Source organism: Marmota monax, unplaced genomic scaffold (genome assembly GCF_021218885.2).
Source record: "Marmota monax isolate L192 unplaced genomic scaffold, Marmota_monax_Labrador192_F-V1.1 WCK01_AAM20220418_F8-fsc00018, whole genome shotgun sequence".
NCBI classification, from domain to species: Eukaryota; Metazoa; Chordata; class Mammalia; order Rodentia; family Sciuridae; genus Marmota; species Marmota monax.
The window spans coordinates 2,321,754-2,335,203 of NW_026692201.1; the positions used below are offsets into that span (position 1 = coordinate 2,321,754).

General features: G+C 41.1%; 1 long non-coding RNA gene across 1 annotated transcript; it reads left to right on the forward strand.

The window, feature by feature from the left end:
- The first annotated feature begins 4,442 nt into the window (after positions 1 to 4,442).
- LOC131423571 (uncharacterized) lies at positions 4,443 to 12,952 on the forward strand. The gene is made up of 3 exons (XR_009225296.1): positions 4,443 to 4,626; positions 5,217 to 5,329; positions 10,633 to 12,952. It is a non-coding gene; the product is annotated as an uncharacterized LOC131423571 (long non-coding RNA).
- Positions 12,953 to 13,450: the final 498 nt, after the last annotated feature.

A 13,450-nucleotide genomic window follows, 5' to 3' on the forward strand; every position in this document is an offset into this window, starting at 1 on the left:
CATACTGGATTCCATCACACTCAGGAACCACATTGCTCAACTATCTCTGCCATTTACTAGTTGTGTGTTTCTAACTCTTTTGTCTTTTTTTGCTCATCTAAAAAATGGGAATAACATTAGTGAAACTTTCTTCATAGAATAAATGAAAGAATTGATATAAACTACCTAGAATATTGGCAGTCCGTAATAGCAGAGGTTCACAGAACCTGTAATCCAAGCTTATAGTCATCAATGTATTAAATGTCTACTCTGGGATGCCCAGTGGAGCTAGTACTGAAGGAACAGATTCCAAATTATTCTAGGACATTGTTCCTATTCAGCTTTTTCGCTCCTGGGAGTCTATAATCTAATTGGAGACATAAAACTTCTGTAGAAAATAGTTACAGTGCTAGGCATTATGTGATTATAGGATCACAGGATTGTGTGCTGTCTCAGTCAAGCAGTTCTTGACCCCAGTAGCACAGGAGACCCCGCTGAGTGTGCTTTGAAGAGAGCTCATTGCCTGGACCCTCCCAGTTCAACAGAATTTCTGAACCTTGAGTGAATCGGTGAATCTCTTGTGCCTCGATTTCTTCATCTACAAAATTAGGGCGATACTTACATCTACCTTGGAGGGTTGCTGTGCATATGAGTTGGCGATGTAAATGCTTGTAACTGTGCCGCCACATAGTAAACACTCAATAAATGGGAGCTTTTATTGGTGAATAAATATCCAAACATTAATAAACAGTAGACTTTGCTCTAGCTTTATAGCATGTTTGTTGATTCCAACACACTTAAAAAACTCCAAGAATAAATTCTCCCTCATCCTTCCCATGTAAAAGCTGTGGCAGTTTCAGAGTGCTCTTTTTTGGGGCAGCATAGGTGAACTAGGTTCCTAAGTTGTTAACTTGTAAACTCCTTGCATAAGATTCAGAGACATGCAATATTGCAGTCAGGTAGGTAAAAATAGGAAGGCTCAATGAGGAAAGGCCAATGGGTTCTTTGGTGGATTCAGAGAAAAAGTGATCCCAGAACATAGGGTTTAGGATATTAATGACAGCCATCTTTTGCCGAGGGCTAGGCTTTCTGTAGCAGCTGTACATGGGTTATTTTATTTAAATGTCACATTGCATGGATAATTGCTATTATCCATCCCCGTGTTACAGATGAAAAATGAAGACACAGACATTTAGTATCTTACATGAGGTCTCACATCTGGAAGGGGTAGAAAAAAGATTGGAATCTAGGTTATCTGTCTCCAGATTTCTTAACTATGGCATCACAGCCTGTGGATTCACACAGGTACCCCATGGCTGAATCTGTGGATGGGCCATCTCAGGGCTGACCTTTACCCTTTCCCTTGATCTGGTTCCCTTCTGTTTTGATCACTTCCTTTTCATCCACTGGAAGGATTCTGGCCCTGGGGTTGTGGGGAAGAGGGCACCTCACACCAGGCAGGGCACACAGGTTATTGCATTTGGAAACAGAATGAACGATCATAGGGAGGTCAACTTTGTAGTATCAAGAGGTTGGGGTGCCTCCTGCTTCTGGAGAGAAGATGTGGTTGGTTTATGTGACTAATTCCATGAGCTGGCAGGGAACTGAAATTCAGGGAGAAGCAGGAAGTGCACCTGGCCTCTTTGAAAGGAGGGTTATTTGGCTGCAGGACCTCATCCTTGGGAGCACAGTGGGGAGGGGAGTTCTGGCCAGGCCAGCTGAGGCCCGCCATGTTTTGTCAGCTGTTAAGGCAGCATGTGATAGCGAAGCTCAGCTTTAGGTCTTCATGCCTCTTCTTCTGTTTTCATCCTTTCTTCCCTTCTTCTCATTCCTTTTTGCTCCTCTCATCTTCAAGCAGTGGCTGTAAGGTCAAAGGAAAGAACTTGGGCTCCGATTCTTGGCTTCTCCACTTACCAGCTGTGCAGCTCACCTTCCTTCCTTATCCTTGTAAACCAGAAAAGAAGAATCCCTTTCCAAATGCGTCCATTCTGTGATCTTAATGGAAGGCTGACAGCACTTTTACCACATTACACTGTGCTCAATAAACATCAGCCATAGTCATTTAGGTGGCTTCACTCTGGTGGTGACATTTGGGAACATGGGTGGCTGGGTCTTAGAGCCCATCTCGGAATGAGGCAGTGTCTCCCTTGTTGTGGTGATAGGGACAGTACTGAGCTCTTTCAAAGCTTGGTCTCAAGAAATGTCCAGCTGAATATCTTTTCTTTCTCAAGGATCTCTGGGTTCTACCAGCATGGCCTGTGCACTTGGGTTCCGAAAACCCACAGCAATAATACCTGTGAGGGTCCATGTTACTCTCTTATCTCCCAGTGTCTCCCACTCCTAGCTGCTGGCCTGTGCCTGCGTAGTCAATTGTTCTATTGTCTCATTTGGTAACTTTTATACTAGGATAACCATTTTGGCTGGAACTCACGTCTTCTCTGATGCGAGAAGGGAGTCAAAGAAAGCCATAAGACATGGATAAGGCACAGGATGTTCTCCAAATTTTGGCAGAAAGGGATTGGGTTTTTGAAAGAAGGTTAACTAGAAAGAGAATTCTGTTCTTCTTCCTTCCCCCCCCCCCGCCCCCTTCATTCTCTGGGGTTACATTTCTGAGATCTTTAATTTTCAAAACTTTAACAAGAAAGTCTATTCATCTTAAATGTCTCCCATTAATCACCGAGTCCAGCCTGGTGGCGTGAGATAGATGACTCACTTCCACAGTTGATTTCTTGGTAATGGTGGGTCAAGGCCTGCCTTTACGTTTCCCCTCCTGTCGAGCTAATGGAGAAAGCTTCCCCTTAGGAAGCACCCATCCTGGAGCCATTTTTCAAGGAAAAATTGCAGGCGGGAATAGCCACTGACATGAAAATATTTCTCTTAGGGAAACAAGGTAAGTAATACACCATAGTGACTCTAAGCACAGGCCTTCTCTTTGCGAGTTATTGTAGGATTAAATTACAGGATTAAATAAAGCACATAATTCAGTGAGTGACATATTAAGTAGGTCTATCATGAAGAGTAAATGATCACTACTCCCCTCTGTGTGCCAGGCACTGTGCTGAGTCCTTTCCTTTTGCCATCATTGGATCCTTGTTCTATTTTATGTTACAGGTGCCATAATTTCACCTTGGTTTTCAGATAGGAAAAGTCAAGATGCTAAGTGACTTGTCCAAGGTCACATGACTATTAAGAGAAAGAACAAGACTTGTACCTACGAAATCTGACTCTGAAGCACATCTCCAGTCACTACCCAGGTTACCACGTGCATTCCCAGGGAATAATAACTGTTACCACGAAATAGGCAAAACATGCTTTCTTGCTCCATGGGATAGAGCCCAAGGTATGCTGTTGTGGGGTGATGTGCCTCTTCTACCCCAGTGACCACTGGGGTCCCTGCAAGTAAATCAGTGTCTCCTTACTGGTTTTGCTGACCAATACCCAGGTTCTTCTCTAGAGACTTAGAATGCTACAGCATTCTGGGGTGAGAGGAAGTAGTTGCTTTCAGGCCCCAAGGCAGCCTTCTAAAGTTTATAATTTTAAACAGATGCCCTTTCTGGCCTGGCAGATTCCACCTCATACATGTTGCATGAGCTGCTCTACCACCTAAATGGCACTCTCTCTGACTCCCTGTCCATGCTGAGCCCTGGTGCACCTGGGAATATGTGGATGATGTAGTCTGGGTTCTACAGAGGACCAGTCCATATGTGGATGCTGAGGACTGGGGGTGGGCATCCAGAACCTGGGGTGGGAGGCAGTGCAGAAGGACTGCCTCAAACTCTGGCAATACTCTAAGCCGTTAAACAGGCAAGTTCATCTTCATATGGAGAAAGGGAGCCCTACCTTCTAAGAAAGTTTACAGAGATGTGAATCTACCAGTTTCTATAAAATGTGTCTCCAATTGACAGAATCTAGAAAATCCTCAGGAGGTTGGAATGATCCAGTTTGGTGACTGCTAAGCCAGGCTTTGGTGACCCTGCCAGCAATTCTGCCTTCCCACAGTTGCAGGCGGGTGAGGCTGGAGCAGACAGCATGTTCAGGAACACCTTAATGATGTCAGGATGCTTTTCATTGCTCATTTATCACTTAACAGCTCAGATTTGTAATGTGCTACCCGCGTTCTCCCTTTAGCACGGACAATGCATTCTTTCAACAGTGTGTGGCTCCGTGGGAAGAGCTGCGCTGAAAGCAAAACACTGGTGCGTGCAGCCTGCCCCTTTGGGGAGGAGGGGCACGTGAGGGGCAGGTGGGGACCAGATGCCTGGCCAGAGTCGAGCAAGGGGATGAGCACATGGAACAGCCACTTCTGGTTCCACTTACTCATTTTCTCTGTGCTGAAAGGTGTCATATAAATGCTAAATAGAACAGAGAGAGATGGGGCCTATCTATTTGCATTTCATCTAATGTGAGCAGATGCAGATAGAAAAGCAGCTTAGCCACGGCTGTTCACCTGCCCCTGTAGGTCTAACGTCTTCAGTTCATTTCAATGCCGTCCCCATCAGTTCCGCTCCAGTGCTGCAGCAGACATGGTATGGGGTACAAAAGGGGCACATGCCCTCCATCCTCGGTGGGTCTACAAAACTTGTTGGAGAGACGAGTTTAACCACAGGAACCATCTGAGAACAATACAACCCAGCATCTGGTTAAATGGTGAGTCGGTTGGGGGGCGGGGTTCAGATGAGGTGCTGAAGGAGGCTGTAGAAGAGACAGCCATGCGTGGATGCTCAGGAAGGCTTTTGGGAGGAAAAGGAGTTGACTGGCCCTATGGAGGCTAATGGGGGTGGTGAGGAATAGAGGCAGAGATGGCGAGAGAAGATGGCCTAAGACCTTCCCATCTGTGGGTTTTCTGCCAACATGCTTCCCTTTGGATGCTTAGGTCTTCTTATTCTTTAGGACCTGGTTTAACCGGCACCCTTCGACAGTGTCCCTTGCTTATTCTAGGCAGAGCTTTCTCCACCACATTACTTGCTGTCTTGTTTGTTCCCACCCCCATTTAACACAATGTGTAATTAGATATTTTCTTGTTGCTGTCTGCGCCATTGTGTGGTAACCATCACACAGGCAAGAGTCCTGTACATCTGTTTCATTCACTATTGTATTCACAGACAAGCACAATGCCTGGAGCCCAAGAGGTGCTCCGTAAAGACTTGCTGAATGAATGAGTGACATTTGAGGAAAGCCTCATTTAGCAAATGCATTTTTTTGGCCAATTAAACCCAAGCTCTTGCTTTATATTCTAGGGAGAAGATCTGCAGATTCCATAGAGCTGGCATGGAGCTGGATATCTTTCAGGAGGTAGAGTTTGCATTAAAACACATAACCACAACAAAGCAAGAGAAAGAGAGCAATTGATGTAAGCATGCCAGTCAAGTCTGCATGTTAAGAAATGGAATAAAAAGGAATAAAAACTTATGAATAATTGCATGGGGACTCTGCATAAACATGACCCACTATTATGCATAATACAATGCAGGTATTTTAGCCTTGGATCCTGCCCAAGGTGCTTCATTACTGGATGAAGTGGGAGAATCTTGTTCAAACACAGCTTTACCTAAAATGTAATCCCTAGACATGGAATCAGAGGATGATGTTAAGGGAAAGTTCCTTCATGATTTTAAGTGAGGACAAGGGGTTCTCATTTCATCCTCTATTCCACTTCTTATTGTTCCACTTTATATTGAATGAGTAGCCTGGATTATCCTCCTTTTAAAGAAAGTTTGTTTTGTTTGGTGAAGACCCAAAGAGCCATGATAGCTTTGCTACGGGGAAAAAAAACCCACACACTTTAGAAGACAAATATCCTTGAATATATAGTAAAGTGATTTTTTTAAAAAAATTCAGATTTAATAAAAGTATTATATAATTTCAGTTATAGAAATTAGAGGAAATCAATCAGAAATAGCTTCACGTTTCCTTGAATGAATAAAACTGACCTCTCTATTATGCAAAATTTTATTTGTGAAGAGATAGGGGAAAGGGAATATGTCAGAAACCATGGAGACAGCCAATTACTCATGTTGACTCTGCAGTTAGCATCTTGATAGCCATATTTTGTAAAACCTCACCAGCAGAATCAGAAAGACAATGTGTTTTAGAAGTTCTCTTCCCCCTTCCTTATCTACAGAAAGTCCAGCTGTAGAAGAATACATTCTAATATGGAAAATAGTCTTCTGATTGGACTGTGGTATATTCTTAATGCTGCCATGCAGGAGTTTTCTGTAGGACTTTTGAAATTTTACAGATCAGGTACTTTATGATTTGTAGAATATGAAAAATAGGACTGGAATGTTGAGTTGCAAAGCATTTCATCACCTAGAAGCTGCTTCTTGATATTGACTAAGAATCATGACTCACGTTCTTCACCATGATGGTTGGGTTGGCTGATGGTCAAAATTTGGGCTCTATGAGTCACTGCCCCTGGCTGGTCCCTACCCTCCCTACTTTCCTGTCCTCTGGACTGAGTCTAGGTTCTCAGACCAATGACAGAGAACTGCTGTGGTCAACTCAGGATTGCCATAAGTGATCTATTTCCTTTTTATCCTTCCTTCCTTCGAGGTGATATAAGCAAGATGTTTGCCCAGTCTTAACATTCTCTGCCCATGATATGTGTAGCTGCTACAGAAGACCTTTCCCAAAGAGCCAGACTCTAGACCATAACATGCACAGACAGTTGAACCCTGATGTAGTTTAGATCTTGAATGTTCCCCAAAGCCCCAAATGTGGAAGGTTTGTTTCCAAGCCTGTGGTACTACTGGGAGGTGGCGGAACCTTTAGGAAGTAGGACTTAGTGGGAGGAATTAGATCATCGAGGGGCGTGCTCTTGAAGGGGAGACCCCAGGTCTTCCTCTTCTTTGCTTTGCTTCCTGACAGCCATGAAGTGAGTAGCTTTGCTACATGCACTCCACCAAGATGTTCTGCCTCACCACAGGCCTAGGACCAACAGAGCCAGTGTAAGGGGACAGATAGTTAAAGATGGTATGGACACAAGGTTAAGAGAATAATTCTACAAAATGAACCCACTGTACTGACTCCCCACATATTTCTTTTGCCTAAAAGTAATCTGCCTGAGGGGACAGGGTATGTCACATTCCTCAGCAGACTGAGGCAGGGGGCGAAGGTCTGACAGTCAGAGATGGAGTTTGAGAAGAAGAGGGCTGGTTATCAAAGAAAAGACAAAGGGTTACTAACAGCTAACCTCCAGGAAGGGATTGAACTTCCCAGCACAAGGCACAGGAAATTGCTAGCCATTACCCACTGTGTTCCTGCTCCTTTCTGCCCTTAGGCAGAGAAGAAAGAGAAAGTGTGTGTGTGTGTGTGTGTATGTGTGTGTGGTGGTTGGGGGGGTCTACAAAAGAGCAAGACACACTCACTCCCTCCACCCCTATGCAGCTTTGGGCTTCCTTCTCTTCAGAGAAATCTATTGCTATCTCTTTTCTTAAGTAAAACAAGCTTTCAACACTTTCCTCGACATTTCTGGGTTTTTAATCTTCAACACCAGGGGAATGAGGGCTTGTTCTTGATCTCCAAGACCTATATTACCAGCATATCATGGATGGAAACCAACATAAACCATGAGCCAAAATAAACCTTTCCTCTTTAGAAGTTGTTTCTCTTAGGTATTTTTTTTCCAGAGCAATGCAAAACTAACACAAATCCTGTGAAGTGCTGTAAACTACAGATCATTATATAATGTGAATTCAGATAGTTTCCAAAATTAATATGATTTTAAAACTGAAGATTTTAAATCTTTATGTACTTCTATTATTAAAAATTGGCATATTTGGTCAACTAATATTAAGAATGATGATCATAAATAGTATGTGGGCATTGGTGATGTCAGAGAATGAGGTGTGGGTGTAGAGCTCAACATTCATTCTGTCCTGCTCACTACCTTCCAAATTTATTCTTGCTTCTACTGCATGGGTATATACTCTGACAGCTAGACCCCCTCAGTAGTGCCAGCAGAATCTCCAGCTTGGAAGTCAAAGGGACCATGTGCCTTCTATCTTACTTACCTGGAGAACTGTCAGGCACTTACAAATTTAGGCTTGCTTAGCATCAGGAAAGTAGGCATCAGGCTCAGACATGCATTATTTTTAATGTGGAGGACTTAAGTGGAAAGATAACTTAGAGTAGAAAAATAAATCAATAAAATAGCATACAAGACCAAGAAACAGATCAATACACATATGGTACTTGGTCATGTATGCAAAAAGTGGTACTAAAATATCAGTTGGGGAAAAGATCTTTTATTAAATGTATGGCACTGGGAGAATTTCCAAGTAAAAACATTATTAGATTTCATTTTCACACAACATGCAAAAATAAATGAGAAACACAATAATGAAAACAAAATACAGAATTTCTTTACTTTCTCCTAGAATTTTGTCTATCTCAAGAATGAGAAGGCTTGCTTTAAAGTAGAAAAAAATTGCATCTTATAGAGAAAAACATTTATGGATTTGACTATTTTGAATTAAAAGCTTCTGTATGAGGGAACACTGAAGAGATAAGAACGGGGGTGATGGGAAAATTTGCACCAGATATAACAGGCAAAGGATTAATAGCCAAACTACATAAAGAAAAAGAAAATACTTACAAGCAAAAAGAAGCCACTTGAAAATGAGTGAAGGGAGAAGAATCCAATTCAGGGCTGGGGTTGTAGCTCAGTGGTGGAGCACTTGCCTCCCATGTGTGAGGCACTGGGTTTGATCCTCAGCACCAAATAAAAATAAAAGATTTTAAAAAAAATGACTCCAATTCAAACAAGAGTAAATTTAAATAGCAAATAAGCATTTCAAAAACTTTAGCTTCCTGGCAATCAGCAAGATGCAAATAAAGATAAGATGACACTATTTTATTCCTAACAACCTGGAAAAATTGAAAAGGTTGATGATATAAAAAGTTCCCTAAATTTTCTATATCTTTATTTTTTTCTTTTTCTTTTATTTTTTAGTTTAAATGTATTCATTTATTCTGATTTGTTATACATGACAGCAGAATTCATTTTAATTCATAGTACACATATAGAGCACATTTTTCATGTCTCTAGTTGTTTACAAAATAGAGTCACACCATTCATATCTTCACACATGTACTTAGGGTAATGATGTCCATCTCATTCCACCATCTTTCCTACCCCCATGCCCATCCCTTCCCCTCCCTCCTCTTTGCCCTATCTAAAGTTCCTCCATTTCTCCTTTACCCGCCCGCAGCATACCCATTATGGATTAGCATCCATATATCAGAAAAAATATTTGGCCTTTGGATTTTGGGGATTGGCTTACTTCACTTAGCATAATATTCTCCAACTCCATCCATTTACTTGTAAATGCTATGATTTATTCTCTTTTAATGCTGAGTAATATTCCATTGTATATGTTTGTGTGTGTGTTTGTGTGTATGTACACATATATCTATCTCACAGTTTCTTTATCCATTCATCTACTGAAGGGCATCTAGGTTGTTTTCACAATTTAGCTACTGTGAATTGTGCTGCTATAAACATTGATGTATTTCTTTTCAAGGAAAGAAAGTTTGGTCCAGGTATCAGGAGGTTTGAGAGCTAGTTCCAGTTTTGCAACTTGTGGCTTTGAGCCAATCACTTAAACCATTCTAGACCTCAGCTTTCTCCCTGGAAAAAAACCACTCCTTGGTCTATACCCAAAAGACTTAAAATCAGCATACTATAGTAACACAGCCACATCAATGTTTATACAGCTCAATTCACAATAGCAAAACTGTGGAACTAAACTAGATGCCCTTCAAAAGGTGAATGGATAAAGAAACTGTGGTATATATACACAATAGAATATTACTCAGTATTAAAAGAGAATAAAATCATGGCATTTGCAGGTAAATGAATGGAGTTGGAAAATATCTTGCTAAACTAAGTAAGCCAATCTCCAAAAAAACAAAGGCCGAATATTCTCTCTGATAAGTAGATGCTGATCCATGATGGGGGGCATGGGAAAAATGGAGGAACTTTGATTGGGAAAAGGAGAGGGTGGAGGGGGAGGGGGTATGAGGATAGGAAAAATGGTGGAATGAGATGGACATCATTACCCTAGGTACATTATGACTGCACATATGGTGTGATGCTACATCGTGTACAACCAAAGAAATGTGAAGTTGTGCTGCAATTGTGTACAAGAAATCAAAATGCATTCTGCTGTCATATATACCTAATTAGAATAAATGAAAAATAAGATAAAAACCAAGTTAAGAATAACATGTACCTCAAGGGGTGTTTTTGAGAATTAAATGAGATTTGAGGAACATTATCTAAATTCTGAAGCTTTATTCCAGTGTCAGAATAGAACTAAGTTGTTGCATTAGTAATCCCCAAGACTTCTCTGGGTCTAATGGCATGTGTCTAGTGGCAGTATTTTGAGAAAGAAGCAGGGTAATGTACATAAAGTTCTTAGCTCAGAGCTGGCATCTAGCTTGTAGCAAAGGCTCTTGGATGTCTACTTAGGATTACCTCTCCTCTTCTTCCCCATGAAAAAAGCTCTAATTTCGTTCTGGTGTTGTACCTGGGAAAAGAGATATATTTTCCAGGCTCTTATAAACAGGAGTTGTTGGCTGGGTTTTCAGGAATCTTTAAGAATGCTGCCTCAGCCTTTTGCCTCCCCCTATCTCCCTTTTCTCACTTAGAAAACAGAGATGGAGGCAGGCATTCCAACAGCCACATTGGAGCCTGCAGTGACCTTGAAGATGTATCCATGTGCTGAAGATGATGGAGAAGAGAACATGTGGCTGAGTCCCTGCTAACTATGTATCTGTCATCACCTCTTTGGGCTGCCATGCAAGGAAGGCCTCTTTGGAAAGTGAAAAAATAAACTTATATGTCACTAAGTCACTTACTAAACTAGTGTTATATGCAGCTGAACTTAATAACTGACACATATTCTGAAGATGCTTGTTTTTCTCCTATGGGTTTGGAACAGGTTAGCTAGTAAAGATGAAAATGGTGATAATGATACTTGTCCCTCTGCTGGCTAGTGGGGAGAGGAAGCACTCAATTGCTTTGGCCTTCCTCACTCATCTGTCTTGTTGCTGTGAAGGGGGTCAAGGGCATCCTCCAGTGGAGACAGAGCACAGGGAAGGCTCTGTCATGGATTGTCCTTGGCTCCAACTATGCCACTGTGCTCTGTTGGTGACTGGGGAGGAGCCTGGTTATACACAAAGACAACAAAAGGAGACAAAATAGTTCTCCTTGGAACTAGACAGAAGAGAGAATGAGATTAATTACAGATTCATTTTTGGCCAAATCTTGCACTTATTATGGCATGATTCTTGAAATTGCAATATGCACTATGTAGGGGGAGGAAAACACTATACCAGTTATAAATACTGATCAATACTAACAAGTGAACAAGACCTCTGACTCTGGCCATAGGTTAGATTATCATTTTTTAATGAAGCAAAGAAAAGAAAGAGATGTAAGATATTACCCGGTTTGTAGTAAAGAGGACATGAAGGGATTCATTAGCTTTTTGGAGCTACATGTAATATGCAAGGTCCCAAATGAGAAATTCTCTTAATGTGATAGCTCCAGCAATTTCACCCAAAATACTAACATTAGTAAGGAAGTAGGTTAAAAAGGAAAGAAAAAGAAGGAAAGAGAGACAGAGAAATTGAGAGAAAGGGGAGGATATAAAGACAAAATGAAGGAAAGAAAAGAGAAAGCAAGTAAGCAAGCTAGGTCGCACTCTCAGAAACCCTCTGATGGAACTTATTCTATCTCGTGAGTCAAATGAAGACTCTCTCCTGGTACTGGGTTAGTGTTCGAGGGGTGATTGATTTAACTCAGGAAAGACCCCCCAGAGAGGTGGGTTTGTTCTACTCAGAGCAGCAGGACTCCCAGCCTGTCTCCTCTGAACTGATGCACAGTCAGGGACTTCTGGGTCATCCATGGATACCACAGACTCCACTATGCCCCTTTCAGGAGGTAATTCAAACCTCCTTTCTGGGCAGCATGATGTGGGTTATAATCCTGATTTTGCCACTTAAAACCAGTGGGCTACTGGATAAGTCACATTACTTCTAGCAGTCTACTTTTTCCTATGTCCAAATACTGGGAATTACAACCCTCCTTGGAAGAGTTGTTGGGAAGAATGAAAGAGCCAGACTGGAATTCTTGGTTGAGGGCTTGGCAGGAGAAGTAGCTGGATACAGGAGACTCCTTCCCAGTACCTTTCTTCTTCCTCACCATAGTTGGTATTAGTGGAGATGCCCTGGGCCGCTCCTGCTGAGATTATCCTGGGCCTGGGATCATGGGCAAGAATACAGATGTATGCACACCTAGGGCAGAGCAGTGGGAGAGGTCCACCCAATGACAGCAACAGGGGTGCTAATCTTCAAAGCCATTTAAAACAACAATCGAATGAATGGAAGTGGGATCTGCCTCATATTATCATCCTGGGCCCCCAATCCTAAATGATGTTCTGATAAAATACTTTTTCCTGTTTTATTTAATGATCTAAATGTTAGGCAATAGTTATGGTTACTGTTGAATTTACACACACACACACACATACGCACACACTTCAGATCGGCATATCTTATTATTTATCTTAAATAAGCATTGTTTTCTATGAAGTTAATCCAGAGACTTCCTGGTTCAATGAGAATAAGCTTTTATTTGGAGAATTAGTTTATGATGGTTTGGAACCATTTGAGCTTGCATTGTCCATTGTACTGCGTATTCCTGCATTTAAACAATGGATTTGAAATAAACAAAGATGGCAAAAAACAAAGAAACAGAACTGGAATTGCCTCTTTTCTGTCATCCTATGTGAACAGTTTGAGTGTGTTTAAAATTCGAAACAATTTTCAAGTTGTTAATTATGTTTTTGTTAAGTATATTTTTGTTAAGTATGGGACGTAATTACGAGGCATATCTTTGTCAAGTGTAAACTAGTTCATACATGGAGTATTTTTACTAAGTGTGAACAACATCTTTAAAATTAAATGTACCCTCATTTTAAAATTATAACTTGTTTTAAAAATAAAGAAGAAATCTAGTAAATAAAATATTACTATAATTTAAGAGTTGCTTGACTTATACTTTTTGAAGACATTTTGGGTTTATTGAAATTTACTTGGAAGTTGCTGGACAATTCTTTGTATGAATCATGTATTGTATTAAAAAGATCAAAATTCAAGCTGAAAGGTGAATATAAAATGCTTGAAGGAAAATGTTGCACATTTTTTTATGTACAAATTTGTAATATAAAAAAATTCTCTTTCTTTCTGGCTAAGATTATACATACCAAGCATAATAAGGGAAAATTTTCACTGCCTTTTCTGGCCCTTAGTTTAAATTTTGCTTCAAGGTTATTGATGGAAATAATTTCATGGTGTAGAGGAGAGGATACTAAAAATGATCTGCTCTGATGTTAAATATGCAAGATAGCCGCTGATAACGGGTTTCCTGTCTTGAGCGCAGAGGCACAGGGTGCCCAAGAAA